General features: G+C 36.0%; 2 long non-coding RNA genes across 2 annotated transcripts in view; both read right to left on the reverse strand.

Annotated features, from left to right (window-relative positions):
* Window positions 1-22,359, reverse strand: part of LOC129657922 (uncharacterized) — a 140,885-nt gene that overhangs the window by 116,304 nt on the left and 2,222 nt on the right. The window lies entirely within an intron of this gene.
* LOC129657923 (uncharacterized) lies at window positions 14,785-17,699 on the reverse strand. Its single transcript, XR_008717171.1, has 3 exons — window positions 17,024-17,699; window positions 16,827-16,930; window positions 14,785-14,982 (listed from the first exon to the last, which is right to left on the reverse strand). It is a non-coding gene; the product is annotated as an uncharacterized LOC129657923 (long non-coding RNA).

Consider the following 22,359-nt stretch of genomic DNA (forward strand, 5'->3'; position numbering starts at 1 on the left):
ACAATGTAACTTAGGTAATTTGACTGAGTACAAGAGAGCTAAAATTCAAAATATTCTTTCTATCATAACAAATTAAGACAATATTTGAAAAATTTAAAAATTGTAACTATTTCTTGTGTTGCTAATGGGAAAGTATTTCAAAGTAGAATTTTTAGAGTATATTTGTTTTAGTATCTAATTTTTATTATTAAAACACTTTTACAATATTCTTGGTAAAGTTGTTGACCTGGAAGGTTTAGACAGAAAGATTTGTTTGTCATTTAAATTCAAAATAAAATCTCTTAAATAGCTAAAACCAGAGCCAGAATCAAGCACTATATCTGCAAATTGCTAAACTTGAGGGAAAAAAAAAAAGAATCATACTTCCTATGGCATTTTTGCTAGTTTTTCTGATATTTTAACTCTCTTCTATTTTATAACATTTCAAATTATATATTCAAATAGTGAAATGAAACATTTTTTTTAAATGAATCTAAAATTTAGCTTGAAATTCTCATTCAGTCCATAGGGACTTGTAACTATTTAAGAAACACTATGATTGAACAGCCTTTGCAGTTTCATCTCAAAAGGGGGCTCTGTCTAACGATGCCAAAACAAATAAGCCATTTATCCCATTCAAGAGCAATCGATCAATTCAATGAAAATCAAGTTACTTAAATTGGAAACTTGTAAATCCATAAACCATGGCTAATTTTACTGGAGGTTGTTTTTGTTTTGTTTTGTTTTGTTAACATTTTACTTATGCAAAATCAACCCAACAAGCAAAATGTCCTCATTACAGACACTAGCAAGGCAGTTTGATTACTATCAACCTTTTTCTCTTCCTGATCTCTACACTTCCTGCAAGTCTAGATCCCTGTCTAAGGTTCTCTTTTACTCACATTGCAATGATTATGCATGAAGTACCTGCTAGGTATGGAAGAATTTTGCATAACTCAGCAGCAAATATCATGGTATGAAGTTATATCAGCCTTATAGCCTCAGAAATCTTTCAACTCAGAATAAGAAATGATGAAATATTAAGACCTTACTCTAAAGCAAGTCAAAAAATAAAAGCTAGAAGAGAATTAAGAAAAGCTTTTTGTTTAAGAGGCATATCATTTTGTTAAAATGTTTAGAAATTATTCCATGAATAAAAGATAACATTTGAAAATGTACTGAGAAGAAAGAGGTGGATATTGACAGCTGAAAATAGAGAAGGCTTATAGGATGTTCAATACTTACAGGAGCTCCAATACTTTGCCCACCTGATGCGAAGAACTGACTCATTGGAAAAGACCCTGATGCTGGGAAAAATTGAAGGCACAAGGAGAAGGGGATGGCAGAGGAAGAGATGGTTGAATGGCATCACCATTTTGATGGACATGAGTTTGAACAAGCTCCGGAGTTGGTGATGGACAGGGAAGCCTGGGGTGCTACAGTCCATGGGGTTGCAAAGAGTTGTACATGACTGAGCAACTGAACTGAACCAAGACTCTTTCTATTAATGCTTGGATGACAATGGCTTTTCAACATCGATACTCAAAATTAAGCTCACTATTTCCCCCTAATCATGCATCCTGCTGCTGCTACTGCTGTTAAGTTGCTTTAGTCGTGTTTGACTCTGTGCGACCCCATAGATAGCAGCCCACCAGGCTCCGCCGTCCCCAGAATTCTCCAGGCAAGAACACTGGAGTGGGTTGCCATTTCCTTCTCCAATGCATGAAAGTGAATGTAAACCTGTGGCGGATTCATTTTGATATTTGGCAAATCTAATACAGTTATGTAAAGTTTAAAAATAAAATAAAATTAAAAAAAAAAAAAAAAAAAAAAAAAAAAGAAAGTGAAAAGTGAAAGTGAAGTCCCTCAGTTGCGTCCAACTCTTCACGACCCCATGACTGCAGCCTACCAGGCTCCTCTGTCCATGGGATTTTCCAGGCAAGAGTACTGGAGTGGGTTGCCAGTGCCTTCTCTGAATCATGTATGACTACTCATTAATGATTTTGGGGAGTGTAACTATACTATACATTCCTGTGGTGTCCTCTTCATCCATACATTTTTTCTCAAAAATGGTCTACTCCACCCAGTGTCTGAAAGGAGCAAGCCCATATACTTCAGAAACCACCATTGACTCAACTGGGAGTGGTCATTTTATTCTTTTGTTACCATAGGTGGAACCAAACCCTTGCTTAACACCCAACCAAGCAAAGTGAAGTGTTAGTTGCTCAGCCATGTCTGACTTTTTGCAACACCATGAACTGTAACCCAACAGGCTCCTCTGTCGATGATTTTCCAGGCAAGAATACTGGAGTGGGTTGCCATTTCCTATTCCAGAGGATCTTCCCAACCCAGGGATCAAACCCAGGTCTCCTGCATTGCAGGAAGATTCTTTACCATCTGAACTATCAGGAAAGCCCTAACATATCTTTAAGTCAGAGTCTAGACAAAGAAGGAAGCTGTAGGAAGAAACAAACAAAAACAGCTAAAACCAAGACAGCAATGAGTGGGACCACCAGCAGACCCTGAGTTTCATTTTACACTAATTTTACTATATTAGCATACTAAATAACACCACCTACTGACTGTGTGACAAGATGTCACAGACACCCCAATAAAAGGACAGAAAAAGGATGGCACCCTATTTCCAGGAAAATCCTGCCTCTTTCCCATCATTAGTCTCATTCCTTCTCCAACTGTCCTTACTCCTTAAAAGCAAATCTCTCTTGACATTAAGGTGAGTTGATCTGTGAACTTAATTTCCACTTCTCCATTCTCTGGCCATTGAGTAAAGCTATGCTGCTGCAATCTCAGGTTTGGTTTTGTTTTTGGCTGCATGAACCCAGAAAAGAAAAAGAGCTTTCCTTGCACAGGCAGGAGACCTTGGTGAGACTGAGCCTAAGTGGGGTCCACAGGACCTAATTCAGTAACACTGATAGTGTTATTAGTGATTGATAGTGATTGATAATCAGGAATTTGGAATAGGACGCAGAACAGACACTGAGTCCTTTGGCTCCAGAGTGTAAAATTGAGGCCAGATTTTATTTCATGCTAAACTAAGATCAAGCGGAATCTGATGTCACAGAAAGGAAAACAAAACAAAACAAAACAATGAACCTTGAAGAAGCCAAATCACAGAGGGAATAATAACAAATTTGTAGAAAGAAACATAAATGAAAACTCATTTAGCCCAAGAAATGGATAGAGATGAAAAGGTGACATGACTGATTACTTCCAGTTCTCTTGTGTTCAGACTACTTTTCAAAACTTGGTCTTATTATAAATTTTCAGACCAATCTTTTTTAACTATTATATGTATCACAAATATGACATTTCCTGGTTTGATAAACACACCAAGATTTATCCTTCTTTTAAGTAGAAATCTGAGAGGAACTGAAGTGCTCCCCTTATCCTCCAGAGCTAATTATCTAAAAAATTCTTCCATTTTTGTTACCTCTCTCATTCCAACCTTATTGCAACTACTCACACTCAGAACTTCCCTCTTCCTTGTCTATCAATGTGGATATATTGCACAAAGTCCAGATTCAAGTTTGGATCTTCTCTCACCCATCTTTCATATTTATTATGTATTATCACTAACATACTAATCTGAAGAGGGTATTCTTTGTTAGTTTCTTTTCCAGTGATCCCACCTCTATATCTATAGGACAAAACGTCAACTGCAGTGATAGAACACAACGTAATTTCCTCTATGGCCCCATCTTACCTGGCAGCTCCAACTTCACAAACATTGCTTGATTTTTGCAATCTAGTTCTAGCTTAGGCATAATTTCCTAAACGTGTTTTACTTTCTAAAGTTTCTCTTCTTTTGCACATGCTTCCTATTGACTAGAACATTATTCTTCATTCTTGTGGAAAACTGCCCATTCTTAATCCATCATCGTAAAAGTCACTGTTCTTAATCAATTAGTTTATAAACTTTATCAGGACAAGAATCATGTCTATTTTAGTCACTGTTGCTTCTTCACAGAGCATGGTACACTACATCTAGCAGGTCTATCTCCTGTTTCTTGAATTAACCAATCCTTTGCTTCAGTTAGGCAGCTTTAGGCATCCTCCTTGTCTTGCAGCACAGACATAACTATCATTGCAATTAATTTACTGTATTGTCATGAGCAGAACTCTCTTCATAAGAATGAAAGTGCTTTGAGGTCATATTCCATAATTTTTCATGTAATCAAATGTTGCCTAGAAATGAACAAAGTACTTAGCATATTGCACTTGGAAATATTTGCCATATGAATGAGTGAATACATATAGAGTAGAAATAAAAGATAAGGTTGCAGCTCTAGACAAAGCTTGCAGCTCTCAATAGGAAGGCAAAATCTCTGAGGGGCAAAACCTAGCAATTCCTTCTTTAGAACAACAGAAACAATGTGCATGAATGGAGGGTGAGAATTTCCCCTGAAACCAGATTGTGTGAAGAAGTGAGGAATGCCACAGACAAGCTCTATTTACAGAAAGCAGTCTGTTGACTCCAGAGGCAGGAGAGGGAGAGACTGCATTATCAGCAGCTGTGCAAAGCTGAACTCAGGGGCTGAGAGGGAAAATGCTACAGAACACATTCTCACAGACAACCTTTTGCAACAGGGATAATTCCTCCTAGTTAGTAGTAGAGTCCTGGTTCTTTCCCTATCCATTGACATACCCTATACATACACTGACAAACACCTTCTACATCCAATAACCCGAGAGGAAATGGCATACAAGCAGTGATTGAAAATGAAGTGGCAAGGAGCTATCCAGAAACAATGCAAAAAAATGACTACAAGGAACAGGAAAATACAAAAGGCATATGGAGAGGATTTAGGCAAAAATATATACCTGAAGAAACTGATGGTTTCAGTAAATTTAAGGAAACAACCAATTCTGTAGAATAGGAGCTCAAAAGGGAAAGAATAATTCAGAGAAAGTCTGGTTTAAAAAAAAATGGAATTAGAAAGAATGTGGGCTGGAGTAAAGCAGAAAAAAGGATGAATGTACCTATAGAAATGAAAACCAGATTAGATACAGCAGAAAGGAGAGAAGATAGACCTAAAACAATAGGTCAGGTAGAATCAAACACAGAAACAAATAGCTAAGAAAATGACATTTAAAATGTGTTTTCTAATAGCAACAAAAATTTGAGCTAAGAATATAGCTAGCAGAAGATGTTATGACCTTTCTATGGAAAATAAAATTGCTTGAAAGACATAAATAAATGGAGATATTACTGAGATCATGAATAGAAGGCTCATGACAAAGCAGTAACTCTCCTAACTTTATCATATGCACTCCAAATTAAAAATGTTTCTATTCAATGGATCCATTGACATTATTCTCAGATATGTGTGGAAGAGCAAAAGCTTCGAAGTAGCCAAACACGTAATGAAGACTAAAAATAATGTAAACTGACTTCAGAAAATGCCTAAACTTATAATGAAGATATTTTAGTAAGAACAGCATGGTATTATCACAGGAATACTAATAATCAAGAGCCAACTCATTAGAAAAGGCCTGATGCTGGAAGAGATTGAAGGCAAGAGGAGAAGGGGATAACAGAGGGTAAGATGCTTGGATGGCACCACTGACTCAACGGACATGAGTTTGAGCAAGTTCTGAGAGAAGGTGAAGGACAAGGAAGCCTGGAGTGCTGCAGTCTGTGGGGTTGCAGAGTTGGACACGATTGACCGACTGAACAACTAATAATAAAAATGATATAACCTATACATATGACTCTTTGTGCAAGATACATAATAACTTTATGATGAGGATACTATTATAGTTATTTTTACAAATAAGGAGTTTGAGACACAAGGATGTTAAGTGATTTGTACAAGGTAGCAGATTCGGTTTTCTAACCCACGCTCCATACTTTGGATTTTAAATCACCACTCTTCTAATAGAAGTAAAACAAGCACACAGAATTAAAAAATGAAGCAGACATGCATATGGGGAAATCGTAGATGATTGAGATGATGCTGCAGAAACTGGGGAAAGGATGGCTATTTAGTTAATGATGGTCAGCATAATTAAATATTCCTATGGTAAATAAAGGAAATTAAAGCCATACCTCATACAATGGGATTTTCTAGGACGAAGGAGCCTGGTGCCCATGGGGTCTCAGAGAGTCGGACCTGGCTGAACGACTTCACTTTCTCATACAATATATGAAAACAAATTTCAGATGAAATATAAACACACATAAAAGGCTAACATTGTACAACAAAATATAAAGAATATCTTATAACCTTGAGATGGTGGTAGCTTTCTTCCAAGACACAAGAAAAGTACCAAGTGTAAGATTACCCAAAGTATAATAAAAATAATTTATACTCATCAAAAGATACTGTGAAAAGGAAACTGCAAGTCACAAATTGAAGTAATTTAAACATAACTGGAAAAAGAACCTCTATAAATCAGTTTAAAAACTATAGAAAAACTGAGGGTGAGGGAGAACCATGAAGAAATTTCACCAAAGAAAAGGAAACCAAATGGCCAATAAGTGTATAAAAAACTACTCAACATTTTTAGAGGTCAAATAAATGCCAATTAAATGATAAATCACACCACCTGTACCAAAGTATCACATTTTTAATATCCAAAAATATCAGGCTTTGGGGAGCAGATGGAGCAGTAACACTTTGTGGGAGCCCCATTATTGTCAACACTGTGGAAATAATATGCTATCATGTGCTGAAGCAGAAAGCACTCGGACTACTACCTGGTAATTTCACTTTAGAAATGCCTATTACTTGGGAGCTGTATTCCAGAATGCTCAGAGCAGTGTCATTCCTCCTGCAAACAAGATTCTGATAAATGACCCCATGAGTTTACCACATTTGACTTGCACCTCAAAGGTGATCAGTAAGGTTTAGACTGACTCTAGGATTTCTGCCACACTAGAATGGCCCCACTTGCTTAGTAACACGGGAAAGTTTCTTAACACAGAATAGTTGTTCCTTCACCAAAGACGACTTACACGTTCAACTCTCAGCTTCAATTGAAGAGACCTCTCTCCATTTCACAGACCTCTTAAATGTTGAAGGGGCTTCCCAGGTGACACAGTGATAAAGAATCTGCCTACAATGCCAGAGACCTGGGTTCAATCCCTAGGATGCCAGAATCCCCTGGTGGAGATCATGGCAATCCACTCCAGTATTCTTTCCTGGAGAATTCCCATGGACAGAGAAGCCTAGAGGTCTATGGTCTATGGGGTCACAAAAAGTGACTAAACACAGAACAGTGCAGGAGATACAAGAGATGAGGGATCAGTCCCTCACTTGGGAAGATCCCCTGGAGAAGGAGATGGCAACCTACTTCAGTACTCTTGCCAGAGAAGTCCCATGGACAGAGGAGCCTGGTAGACCACAGCCCAAGGGGTGACAAAGGGTTGGGCATAACTGAGCACACACACATATAACATAAATATTGCAGACCCCCAGAGTAGATCTCTGGCCCCACAACATTTCATTAATAGGTTGATGTATCCCTCAAGACTCAGGATCATCCACAGTTACAGAATATGTTTAGCCTCCAGCAGGAAGAATGTATAGTTGTTAACACTCAGGTGATTCAGTTTCAGATTACTCTTGTTAGTCTGGCTTCAAGCTACAACTCATTGAAAACTGCATGCAACAGGCACTTGGAAAACAATGTACTGTATAAACTGATAAGAACATGACCATCATTACCATTATTACTACTATTATCAAAGTAAATACATTCTGGCCCCTGCAGAGGTCAGAGCATAGGAAATCAAGCTTTGACAATGAAAATCAAGTTTGATGATGGATACAAAGGGGGATATCCAGGGTTCTATGAGATTTCATGTGGTCTGGGAGTTCAGGGGAATACTCCCTAAGGATATGGTATTTATTTAAATATGATAGAGGAGTTAACCAGAATGATCTATGTTATAAGACAACCCATAGGAAAGAAAAAAATCACCCTTAGGACCTAGAAAATCAAATTCATAATACATCATGGCGGGGAGGGGAAGAGATTAGCATGGTGGGATGTAAAGTGAGGTAAGTTTATGCACCTCTTTCAGGTGGCTGAAAGAGATACGTAACATATCATGCAAAGTTTGTGTCTACAGAAAAGGTATGGAATTGTATTTGAAAGGTGCAGTGAAATGATTGATGGTTTCCTCATCCTATATGCATCTTTTACATACATGTTTTAACATATCATCATGGCTTCTTTGTAGAGAATAGATTGATGTTAACCAAAGGAAAAAGGAAAATGCAGAAGGCTAAATCTACTTAGGAAACTGGCAAGGTAAATGAAGAGCCTTTGATGGATTTGAGCAATATGTAGGAGAAATAATTAGTAGAATCAACTGCTAATTAACTATAGTGGATAAAAAGAAACAAGTCCTAGATGGCCCTCATTTCTGATTGAATAACTGAAAATAGAGTGATATCATGAACATGGAAGGAAGGAAATGTGGAGCACAGTATTACAGTGAGATGCCTGGGACAGATCTAGTGTGTGCACCTGAACACAGGTCTTAACTTCCCTTATCCTGTACCATCAGAATAATAGTTACAGCAGCTATTTATTCAGCATGTCTAATAGATAATTTTTCTCAGTTACAAACTGGGATGCCCTAAAATGCTATTTTCTTCATTCTGAGAGGCATATAGCATGGTTCCTTCCTTAGGATTTTCAAGAGGGATGAAGAAATTCAAATAAATATTCAATCATTTGTAATTTTGAAGGGCGTGGGAATGAAAGACAGCCAACTGTCTTATCCTACAGGGCTATGAGAATGTATTATTACAATGCCCGCTCAATGGGTCTAGCAGACTACCGAGCATCACATAGTTAAGTGTTACCTTTTGACTGTACTGAAGGAGTTTAATGTCACTAATATATACATATATATGTGTGTGTATATATATATACACACACATATATAATACACATATGAATGTATATACATCTATGTGACTATGTGTTCATACATATATGTGTGTGTGTGTGTGTGTGTGTATATATATATATATACACACACACACACACAAAGGAAATATTGGTTAGTGGTCATGATAGCAAATCATCACTATGGCTAATTTAGGCCAGAAAAAAATTAAGTGATTCACCTAACTTCACAGTATCACTGAAGCCTAGAGGAATATTGAGGCAGGCTTCTAGAAATATAACATCCCACATCTTAGTTGAAATGATAACAGTAAAGAAACTGTCACCAATGCAGCTAAGATCACCAAGTTTCAACCACCAAAAATTCAACTATTGTTAACAGCTACTGCTGCCAGCAAAGGGACCTCACCTGAAAAAAGAACTAAGCCCCATGTACTCATCATCAGCACAGAGAAGGAAGCCTCATCTAAATTACATTTGCATCGTTACTGAAAAACATGCCATACATTTAAATTTTTAATTCCATATTAAAGGTGTTAATCATAATATGGTGAATTCCCCAATTATAGAAAGGCAGTGTTTAAATTAAAAAAGGTAGTCAAATTGACCAGTTTGACAGATGTCCACTGTATTCGTACATATACATGAACTCCTTAGCGAGGGTTACAATAAATCTTCCATGTAAAGCATTTAGAACCATTCCTGGAAGGCAAGTACTAAGTAAATATTTGCTATTATTTTCTTTCTTCCACTTTCTTTCTTTTTTCCTTCCCTCTTTTTACTTTTTGCTTACACAGATAATGTATATGTGTAGTTGCTAATGTGGTTAATAAGAAATAAGTATAATTAAGATGTTCTAACCAATGGCATCTTATACATATATCATCTTCAGCCTTATGTCCATTTTAATATTTGAATCTCTTTAAAATTCCCTGACATCAAAATTCAACAATAAACCATCTAGTGTTTCAGAGAGAAGTAAATCCACCTTCTTTTTTTAACTTTGTTTGCAGTTTCAGTAAAACTGTAAATAAAAGTTTTATTATAATATCTCAGAAAGTAAAAAATCCCTAAGAGTATGAAAATTCTCATTCCTAACAACAATAATAGGAAAAGCCATACACACAAACTTTGAAAAAAAACCCAGCCCAATTTGGACCCACACTGAGCTTTATTTTACCATGGGCATAATATAATAATAATAAGCATGTGCTTAGGAGCTAGAGAGACTGGAGGTGTTACCCTGATGTCATAATTACTTGCTGTGTAGCTCTGAGCAGTTACCTACTCCTTAATCTCTCTCCTTGAAGATAAAATGGGAATCATAAAATCTTGCAAATGAAAAAAATCAGACAATCTACGATATGTGCAAAATGGTTGTTTAATGACCTGAGATATCAGATACATAAAATAGCATTAGTTTCATGTAATATCATTATTATGATTATAATCTTACAGTTTATGATTAATTTACCAAAAATCAGCTTTATGGAGTTTGTTGGAATTGTCTCAGATGTTACTGCAGAAAGTATTATACCACAGAAAAGGCAGATCTTTAGAGAAATGTTCACCCAAGTGGCCAGAGATAAGGATTCCATAGCCTACTGCCTTGCTGGGTGGCAATGGCAAATTAAAAATTTATAGAGCTGGAAGGGATCTTCAGATATCATTTAGCAAATAAGCTCTCCACATTCCACAAATGAGGACCTGAAAAGTTTATGTAAATACAGATCTTGAACCAAATCATAGACCCCTGGTTTCATAATAATGCTATTCCCTTCTTACTCTTTAGATTTTCCTTATAAAACATGCAGAATCTCACAAACTTTCCCCTTAATTATATAGCCTTTGTTTATACACATATTTTCCTAAGATTTATTGAAATTCTATTGCATGTCTGCAGACAGAAGGAAACAGGGTGGTGTTTTACTCAAACTCGTAATTCAGCAGCTAGTCAAAGTGAAAGTTGCTCAGTTGTATCTGATTCTTTGCGTCTCCATGGACTATATAGTCCATGGAATTCTTCAGGCCAGAATACTGGAGTGCATAGCCTTTCCCTTCTCCAGGGGATCTTACAACCCAGGGATGAAACCCAGGCCTCCCACAATGCAAGCTGATTCTTTATCAGCTGAGCCACAAGGACTCATCACATAGCTGAAGAGCAATGCAAACAAAATATCCAGAATGCTACAAATACTGAGAGAAGGGTGTAATTGATTGGTTGTTAATATTTTTTTAATTAAAGGCCAATAACTCTAAATTTTTGCATAGAAGGATGGCACATAAAGTGAAAGTTATTTAACTAGCATTGAATATTGTGAATGTATTAACAGTAAATATATTTTCAAACGTATGTCATATTTATTTTATATTTCATAGAAGTCAGAGTTCTTCCTTTCTTTTAAGGAAGATCTGCCTAGGGATATTTATTCCTGAACTTTTAAATTGAGCTAAGTTTTTTATCTAATCAAAATTGAAGTTCACACCAACAGATGAATGGATAAAAAGTTGTGGTACATTTACATAGTGGAATATTAATTCATATAAAGGAATGAATTTGAGTCAGTTGACCTGAAATGGATGAACTCAGAATTATACAGAGTGAAGTCAGAAAGAAAACAAATACCATATATTAATGCATATATATATATGGAAATCTAGAAAAATGGTACTGATGAACCTATTTTCAGGGCAGGAATAGAGATACAGACAGAGAATGGACTTGTGTACACAGACAGGGAAGGGAAGGGACAAATTGGGGGAGTAGCATTGAAACATATACATTACTATGGGTGAAACACTCCCAGGGAACTCAGCTCAGTGCTTTGTGATGATTGAGAGGAGTGGGATGGGGGTGGTGGGAAGGTGTTTAAGAGGAAAGGGATAAATGTATACTTACAGCTGATGTACATTGTTGTGTGCCAGAAACCAACACGACATTATAAAGCAATTATCCTCCAATTAAAAATAAATTTAAAAATTGAAGTTCATGAAAATAAAAAGACAGTTTAGAAGACAATAACCTCTCACAAAGGTTATTGATACTAATGATCCTTCACCTTTCAAAACTGGTATCCTAAGTGAAACAGAAAATTCCACCTTCAAAAATGATCCATAAGAATATTTCTTTGGTTAGATATAGACTGACCATATGTCAGTATTAAAATGAAAAAATAAAAAATTCAACACATTAAATTTACCATCATATTAAGGCCAGCAGAAAGCTTTTTGCAACTTTTGGGAGAAATTATTTACTGTTTGTATCCTATAATATGCATAGAAGTTTGGTATAATATTGACATTGTATTTATATCCACCTTATCTGTAAAAGATCTTTTAATGTTTGGCTATGTTATGTGCAACAATTAGGCATTTTAGTATGTATTAAAAATTTAGAATTCTAAGCCAGCACTGACTAAATTATTTATGGGTACTCATTTCTCCTTTGTGTTAAGGGGAAAATGTTGTGTGTGTGTGTGTGTGTGTGTTAATGAGAAGACCTGTTATTTTCATTCATTCAAAAGAAAACTCATTATAATCTGATGCTGAAATCAAAGGCACATCTATCAGTATAGGTTCCAAAGTCAACTTCCAAACTGCAAAATCTAGTACATTATTGCTTTTTGAAATCTACAATGCTCAACCTGTTGATCTCTTCCTCTGTGGGAAGCTCTTTTTTGGATACTGTGAAATTCTTCTCTGGTTTAATCTTTCACTCTGATATTTCCTATATGATTTTAAGATTATTTTCTGTACAGCTTAAAAGTTTGTTTTTACCCAAGCGTCCCTTCCTGTTTTTCCTTCTTGTTTATTCATTAAGAAATTTCATACCTTTCTTAAAGGTATTTTAGCACTCTAAAAAGTGCTAGTTTCTCAGCATGATGGTGAATAAGACAAGAACTTAAGAGTTATATGACTTAGAGCCTTTTGTGGATATAGACAAGTAAACATATAGTTAAACTAAGATATTGGAAAAATATTGTGCATTTTGGGAGCACATGGGAGGGTTCCTTAAGACAAATAAATGTAGGAGGATGAAGGTTGTCAAATAATTTACGCCATGTGAAGTAACATCTAAATGGAGCTTGAAAGGATGAGTGACTGTTAGTCAATTAAAGAAAGGAAAGGACAGTATCCTGAAAAAATACTGTGTGTGACTCCTCAAAGGAGAGAGAGAACATAGTATACTGGACTAAAACAATCAAAGACAATAGCATTCAGAGGGCTAAAGAGCCTCATATGATTATGAATGAAAAGTGGGACTGAGGACTTTCCTGGTGGCTCAGTGGTAAAGAATCTACCTGCTAATGCAGGAGACACGGGTTCGATCTCTGGTCAGAGAAGATGCCACATGGCTCAGAACAACTAAGCCCATGCACCACAACTACTGAGCCTGTGCTGTAGAGCCAAGAAGCTGGAACTACTAAACCCATGTGCTGCAACTACTGAAGTCCTCACGCTCTAGAGCTTGTGTTCTGCCACAAGAGAAGCCACGCAATGAGAAGCCTATGTGCCACAACTAGAGAAAAGTCTATGCAGCAACAAAGACCCAGCATAGCCAAAAATATATTTTTTTTAAAGTGGGGCTGAGGTTGGAGTTGCTGCTTGGAAAGATTTTGGGTAAAATAGAAACAGGAAACATAAGCAGGACCATATAAGAACTATTGAGCGACGGCTTTTTTCCAGAAGACAATAAGCATCCAATTTACTCTTAAATTCAAGAGCCAGAAAATGATGAAATTCATGGGCACCACTCCTGATAATAATTACTCCAATTTTTATCTCCTTCCACAAACTCACTTCAATCCTAGAGCCTTATATCCATGGTCCTAAGAAACTCACACTTGGAGTTTCTCAAAAGTCTCTCTACATTAAATATCCGAATGTGACTTCCTCATCTTTCTCATGCTATCAAACACTCTCTTCCTTGTTTTCTAAATTCCATGCCTCTAACCAGATCATGGCATCTGGTCCCATCATTTCATGGGAAATAGATGGGGAAACAGTGGAAACAGTGTTAGACTTTATTTTGGGGGGCTCCAAAATCACTGCAGATGGTGACTGCAGCCATGAAATTAAAAGACGCTTACTCCTTGGAAGGAAAGTTATGACCAACCTAGATAGCATATTGAAAAGCAGAGACATTACTTTGCCAACAAAGGTTCATCTAGTCAAGGCTATGGTTTTTCCTGTGGTCATGTATAGATGTTAGAGATGGACTGTGAAGAAGGCTGAGCGCCGAAGAATTGATGCTTTTGAACTGTGGTGTTGGAGAAGACTCTTGAGAGTCCCTTGGACTGCAAGGAGATCCAACCAGTCCATTCTGAAGATCAGTCCTGGCTGTTCTTTGGAAGAAATGATGCTGAAGCTGAAACCTCAATACTTTGGCCACCTCATGCAAAGAGTTGACTCATTGGAAAAGACTCTGATGCTGGGTGGGATTGGGGGCAGGAGGAGAAGGGGACGACAGAGGATGAGATAGCTGGATGGCATCACCGACTCGATGGACGTGAGTTTGAATGAATTCCCGGAGTTGGTGATGGACAGGGAGGCCTGGTGTGCTGCAATTCATGGGGTCACAAAGAGTCGGACACGACTGAGCTACTGAACTGAACCCTTTACCAAATTTAGAAAGGGAGGATTTTCAACCACATTTGCTTTTCTCTGAGCCTCACCTCAGAAATGGCAACCCACTCCAGTATTCTTGCTTGGAGAATCCCAGGGACAGAGGAGCTTGGTGGGCTGCCATCTATGGGGTCGCACAGAGTCGGACACAACTAAAGCGACTTAGCAGCAGCAGAGCCTCACCTCCTGTTGTCAAGTGCTATTAATTTTGCTTCTTCAAAGCATTTAAAACCTGCTTAGTCTCTTCTATACCCACAAGTTCCTTTTGATAAGATCATGATTATTTTTCACACTCATTATTGCAATGGACTGTTCTTTTTTCAATGTTTCCTACATCATTTACAGTGCCACCAAGTGATTCCTCAAAAATAATAAATATTCCATTGCACTGGAACAGAACCAGGTTTAAGCAGGCTATTGACTCAGATGGTTTGACTTTAAGAACGAGGTCAACTTTTTCTCACTGCTTCTCCCTCCGCCTTCTCCCGCTCTCTATATATGTAAAAACAGAAAATATCTTAATAAGTGATTAAATAAGGATATATATATATATAATTATCATTGTACTTGGAAAATCAATCCCACTTAAAACATTCCAACTGCTTTGATTCATGTGTTAGTTCAAATGTAGCATACTTCATGATGGGGACTCTATCTTATCACACTCCATTCCCACTCTGTACTAAAGCAATGTAAACTGCTGACAGTTCTTCAAATACATCATGCTTGTTTATACCTCTGTCTTTACACACGCTTCCCTATGCCTAGTTTGTCACAGGATCCTGCTATCCTCCTTTCCTAATCATCTTTATTCAAATCAAGCATCATGTTTAGCCAGCCTACCATATAAACCCTCATTATGGCCCAAACAGAATAGGTACCTCTTCATAAGACCCTATCACAGTACGTATCACACACTAATCATTTTATGTTTTCCATTCTGTGTCTTTGATACCCAGCAGAGTTAGTTACATCTAACAAGTGTTTAATAAATTCTCATGGAAGGAGGGCATAAGGAAAGGAGGAAAGGAAGGATAAACCAAAGCTCTCATCATATAAAGAATTTATCATTTGGAAAAGCTGTTTCTGCTAAACATCTATCAGTGCTCCCTGGACCCAAATATTTTGGCATAATATCTCAGTAATTAATAATCCTATATAAGTTTAAGTAATTATATTGAGAAATTATGTTAAAATGTACATTATGTAACTTACATCACATGTTCTTGTCATTTTGACCTAATGTAATTCTCTTGATAAACCTTGTTCTTCCTACTTTTTGCATGTATACATCCTTTTGTCAGGAACACTGTCAAATACCCACACGTGATCTCTCCCACAAGCACACACACTCATATAGTTGCTAACTTCCAGGGAAGTCATACCTTGAATTTCAGTTAGGTTCTGACTATTCCTTATCAATTCAGTTATGACACTGTCTGGCTGTCTCAAATCAGCTTGTAAAAAGACCAATTCCTTCCTCTTTCATCATAGTCCATAATAAACCCAGTGTGTGTATTTCTTGGTAGTATTTACAATCATAAAAGAGATGGTAAAAGAGTACATATTGACATCCCAGGATAAGTTACTTTGGTATTTTCAACCTACATTTCTTTTTTTTAACCTCAAATTCTAGTAATGACTGCTTTCTCCATATAAAGCATTTAGCACAAATGGTATATTATTGTGTAGTCCACTCAACTAAACCAATGTGCTTAAATGGATCCAACATCTCTGAAATGATTTTTCAGAAACCACTTTTCTTCTTAGCTACTCACTGAGTAGTTATGTTCCTTGAACCTCACCTCCTAAGGTGAATGTTAAATATGATTTTCCCAAATTATTATACCTATTTACTTGCCTATTTATAGATCCCAGGCTTTATGAAGATACATATTCGTTTTCTTGTTACTACATCATTGTTGTCTAAGAGAGTAATTGACAGAAAGTTCTCAGTCCATATTGATTTAGTGACTGAACTATCAATTAGAATATTTATATTGATTATTTCTTGACTGAAGTAGCTACTGCTGAGGTGAAAGGATGACACATTTTTTTCTTAATAATTTTGCCTCAGAGCAGGCAAGATCTTAAGTTATTTTCCTCACAAGTCTTCATTCAATGGAAGAAAGTTTCCCTGTTGATAATTGTAAAGTTGACTGGCTCCACAAGAGCCATCTCCTATATTAATTAAAAATATAACCAAGCAAACAAACAAGACTAGATCAACAGCATACCTTACAGCATACCATACAGATATACAAGCAAATTTTGTATACAGTCCCAAGAGTATGGCTTAGAATTTGGCTTGGCATATTGTAAAGATTAATACTCACTAGTCGGAGATGACTGATGTGACTTAGCAGCAGCAGCAGCAGCTCACAAGTTACCAATACATCTGGTTCTTTTCATGATACTTTGATGGCTTGTGTATTATTTTCTATTGGTGCAATAAAAAATTACCACAAATGTAGTAGCTAAAAACACCTTTCTTATTATACTCTACAGGACAGAAGTCTGAGATGAGACTTACTGGGTTAAAGATCAGGTTGACTCGAGGGCTGTTTCCTTCTGGAGGCTCTAAGAGAGAATCAACTTGCTTACTCACTCAGGTTGCTGACAAAATTCAGTTCCTTGCCATGGTAGGACAGAGGTCCCTTTTACCTTGCTACTTATCAGCAGAGAGCTGTTTCTAGATTCTAGGAGTCACCTGTGTTCCTTTGCCCATCCCCCCCATTTTCAAAGTCAGCAATGAAATTGAATCTCTCATTTCTTATTTTTTCTCCTATCCTTGCATCTTTCTGAGCAACTCTCCTGCCTTCCTCTTCTACTTTTAAAGGACCATGTGATTACATTAGCTCCACATGGATAATATAGCTATCATGAAATCCTTTAATTCCAATCTCCAAAATCTCTTTTGTCATATGAGGTAATATACTCATAATGTTAAGGTTAAGATGTGGACATCTTTGGGGACATTATTCTCCCTAGCACAACTTATTAAATAACTTGTGTTTTACCATAGGCCAATTTTTAACATTAATCTGAAGAGTTAGTTCAATCTAAAGAACTTTTGAATTAGTGATTTTAGTAACTAATTCAGTTAAAGAATTCACCTTCAAAGATCAGAAATTTTCATATTTTTCTTATAGATCAAGTCAAAAATTTTATGACACATTACCTGATGAATCTGTATTTCATTTACTATTGAATACCAAGTAAAAAAGTCAAATATTTTAGGAAAATTATGATGCCCATTGACTAAAATGCTTACAATGTACTTTGTAATATAAATAAAACAATTTCTATTATTTATATTTGACATGTGGATTTCTATAGACCTAGTTTTGGGTTCTAGAATCAAGAATAAAATAATTATATCCATAACCACATTTGACGTTGGCTATGATATTTGTCTCATCTCCTTGAGATGATATTTTAGTGCCATAAAAACTTACTCTCCTGCTGGAAGGATATGGAGCTAACTATGATTACTGAAACTCTAAATAAAGTTAATGAGCACAGGCATAGGAGTCAAGGGAAATGATTTCTTATCCCTCAATACCACCACTAGCCTCCAAGGCTTTGAGTGACTTCACACATAAAAGTGAGAAAGTTTCATTGCATGAAACGTTTAATTTTCTATGATTATAATAGTTTAAGTCAGTTTTTTTAATGAATGTTTAGGTATAGATGAAATGAAATAAACATTAACAGAAATTGTTATTCCCAATGTAAAGATAGAAAAGTAGAATATACAGAAGTCTGTAAGTTTAATAATAGAAAAATACTGATTTCATGTTAACATATTGTTTATGTGCAGTTAATATTTAGAGACCAACTCTGTATCTTACATTTTGCAGAGACTGCTCAGTTTTGCAGTTGTCTGGATTCTTTTGATGCTTGCCCTTACCTTTCTTCTGTTATTTTTTCCACATGGGCTACTTTATTGATAAATCAAAAGAAAAAGGATCAAATAAACAAAGCATCAAAGTAGGAAAGTGCTCATGTCAGGGTTATAGTCAATCTAATTAATTTTTCATTTGGTTCTCATGTATTGGAGACCAATCAATTTGGGATTATGTTTGCAGAGTTATAAAAGGAGAAGAGTCTGGGCCCTCAGTTTTTTGTCTAGCCTGTCCAAATTAGTCAGTTAAATGACCTCGGGGGATACCATAAAGCATAGGGATAGGTTCTTGTAAGTACCTTTTCTTTTAATTACAGATCAAGTTGTCAACACTTTCTGCAGACCTTGACTTTGGTAGAAGGACAAAGTTCTGAAATCAAACAGTAGGGCTTTATTTTTCAGAATTTTTTTCCTTTTTTTTTTTTTTAATTTTTCCCCACTGACATACTTTAGTTAAAAAGTCTTTAGAGAGCTATTTTAGCTCTCTGGAGCTAAATCTGGAGGTTTGGCATGCCAGAATTGACTATCACTCAGTGAAAGGAGTTTCCAGTCAGATAAAAAGTGATATTAAGATTAATGGCCTTTATCCTATAAGAATGTCACTCTTAGAGATATACTGAATCACTCAAGAAAATTGAATTGTATAAAAAAGTAAAAAGGGGCACAATATTTCATGGAAATAAAGAACCTGGAAAAATGGTGTCTTCTAAAATGAAGCTCCCAGAATATTAAGGTGGAACAAAAGTAGAATTTTTATGTTGATCAGAGTTTGGTGGTACACCTGTGCAAGGTTTGAGGTACATCAATATGCTCTAAAGCCAGTGTTAAAAATCACTGCTCTGGAACCTAGCAGTTTAAGATAAATTTCTTGAATATCTAGTAATCTTTAGAACCATCCCTAAACTTTCCTTCTCACTCATTCTAGCTATATAATTAGTCGCCAAGTTTCTGAGCCTTACCACCTCTTGAATTTATTCTTACCAACACTGCAGCATTACTCACCTGGCCTGTTGCAATACATTCCAACCACTCTAGTTAACAATACCCACCTACACTGTGTTAACAAGTCCCTTACACAATAGTTAAATCCACTTTCAAAAATTTAATCATTCTCTGCTATCAATCTTGATATTGCTATAACTCAATTAAAAAAAAAAATGCACTGTCCCTGTGAATGCCTTTGGAAACTTCCTTTATTTTACTGTACTCAAGGAATCAGGAATCCTACCACAGCCTAACAATAAATATCAACCAGACTCATTCTGAAAACCCTGCCTAGATTCTCAGTCTCTGGCTTAGGAGAACTTTATAGACTTTCAGGCAACCTCTTATCAGATTACTAAGTGCCAGAAAGTTTTCTTGCTATAAAGTATAAGATGCTAATGCTATGCTATGCTAAGTCACTTCAGTCGTGTCCGACTCTGTGTGACCCCATAGATGGCAGCCTACCAGGCTCCCCTGTCCCTGGGATTCTCCAGGCAAGAACACCGGAGTGGGTTGCCATTTCCTTCTCCAAAAGTATAAGATAGTAGAGAAGAAATAAAATTGATATTTTGAAATACATCAACATATTTCATGCAATGGCTCAGGTTTTTTTTTTTAAACCCAAAGTCACTAAACAGAATCCTTAAGCCTTTATACGTTACACTAAATGAATTTTAATAGTTTTAAAAATGTTTTACTTTTAAAGCCTATTGTTTTACCAACATTTCCCCTTTTAACAGAGATTTTAATTGTAAGATTTCTTGAAGGAACTTAACTCATACTACAAACCAGATGGATTCACAGAAGTAAAAGATGAATTCTGAGTTTCCTTTACAAGTCTAGGATTTCTTCTTTTCTCTTTTGAGAAGATTAGTTGGAGCAGGATGCTTTATATCTCTATGAACACAATGACCTGAAATTCATGGCTCTCTTAGGATGTGTAAAATTGGATGAGAGTTGAGTCCTTTCAGAGCCTAGTGAGAATTCCTATTATATAATTTTCACTGCGGTTTTATGGCTTAATTAGTACTTGTTAGGAATCAACTGAAAGAACATGGTTTCTATTTCTTAACCTGAAATTCACGAGCTCAGTGTTTTCTAAACTGTGTGAGATGGTTGTGGTTGTTGACTTAAAAGTGCATTCCAAGACATAAACAGACTACTTTTTTAAGTCCAGTGTACTAAAATAAAATGTACATAAAGTAAAATTCACCCTCTTAAATTTCACTGAATTTTGGCAAAGACATACTGTCTTATAATTGCCACCATAATAGAGATATAGAACATTTTAATTATCCTACAAAGTTCCCTCATCCCCGCTTGCAATCAATCCCATTCTTCAACCCACAGCCTCTGGTAATTGTGATATAATTTCTGTCTCTCTTTTTTTCCCCTCAGTTTTTCCCTTTTCAGAATTTCATATAAATGGAAACATAACCAATGTTGTCTTTTGTGTCTAAATTGTTAAACAATAATTTTTATATTCATACATATCAGCATACTTATTAGTAGCTTATGACTTATTTCTGAGAAACATCCATTGTATGGTTGTACTAAAGTTGATTTACTTATCAGAAGACATACATTTGGGTTTCTAAATACTAAACAATTTCCCAAAATGACTGTTCTATATTGCATCTCCATAGGATCCTACTCTAGAACTTCTGAAGTAGAAGTTTTTTAGATACCTTGAATCAGCATTTAAAAATAAAAGCCAAGCTGATTATTGCACACATAAATTATGAGGTACCAGGATTCCTATCTCAAAGGTTACTATTCCTCCTAACTATAAGTATCATCATAATTATCAAGAAATACATGTTGAATTACTGAGCTTACCTATCACCTACACAAACATTATAGCTGTATAGTCAAACTGTACCATGCTTTAGTTTTCTATTGCCACTGTAAAACATTTACCACAAACCTGATAGCTTAACACAAAATTTTCCAGAAGCATTTCATAGAAATTCAAAATAGGTCTTACTGGGATGAACTCAAGGATTTGGTAGGGTTACAAAATGACCTACGAGAGAGTATTTCCTTATCTTTTCCAGCTTCTAGAGGTTGCCCGTGTTCCTAGGATCACGGCTTTAATCCCCAACCTCAGAGCTGGCAAGCTTGCCTCTGATCATTCCTCCCTGTTTGTGCTCTCTTTTGGCTTCAGATGGGAAAGGGTCTCCACTTCTAAGAACTCGTGTGATTAGATGGGGCCCACCTGGCCAATCCAGGCTACTCTCTACCACTCCAGGTCCTTAATTAAATCCAACTGCAAAATCCCCTTTGCCTTGAAAATAACATATTCACAGCTTTCAAAGATCATCAAGGATATCTTTGAGAGCCATTATTCTGCCTACTACAGAATCTAAGCTTTTCATGAAATTATTAGAAAACATTGACAGTTTTTCTTTCTTATTAAAAGTCTAGACTTTGGTTCTACTTCATTGATTTAATAAAATTTGGAGTAAATTACCTAATCTCTTGGAATTTCTATTTTTCTATCTACAATTAGAGGCATAAAATAGGTTTTTATAATATAAAAAATTAGTTTTAAGTATAATATAATCCCAGGAATTTTGTTTATAACATTCTTGTTTGTTGAGTGAGTGTTAGCAAATATTAGGAATAACAGTGTTTGCATGATTATTGCCATTAGTCTTTTCTCTTTTAAACCTCTGTCAGTTATGAGAGAACACAGTTTACTGAGCAGGCTTGGAGATATGCAGTGAAGAGATAGCATGCCTACATCTGGTGCTATCAGCTAAATGCAATTTGGCACTTATTTTAAGACAAAATATATTCCAAGTTAAGAAATACAGTATATGTTTTGCCACATTTCTCAAAGCAATTAGACTATTAATATATGCTCCCTAAATAATCTGTTGATATGAGAAAATATTAAGAAGATACTTCTGAAATACCATAATTACTTTATCAACATTTAAATGCCTTTAGGAGTTATAATAAAGAAAGGAAAA

Source organism: Bubalus kerabau, chromosome 7, assembly GCF_029407905.1.
Source record: "Bubalus kerabau isolate K-KA32 ecotype Philippines breed swamp buffalo chromosome 7, PCC_UOA_SB_1v2, whole genome shotgun sequence".
In the NCBI taxonomy this organism is placed as follows: Eukaryota; Metazoa; Chordata; class Mammalia; order Artiodactyla; family Bovidae; genus Bubalus; species Bubalus kerabau.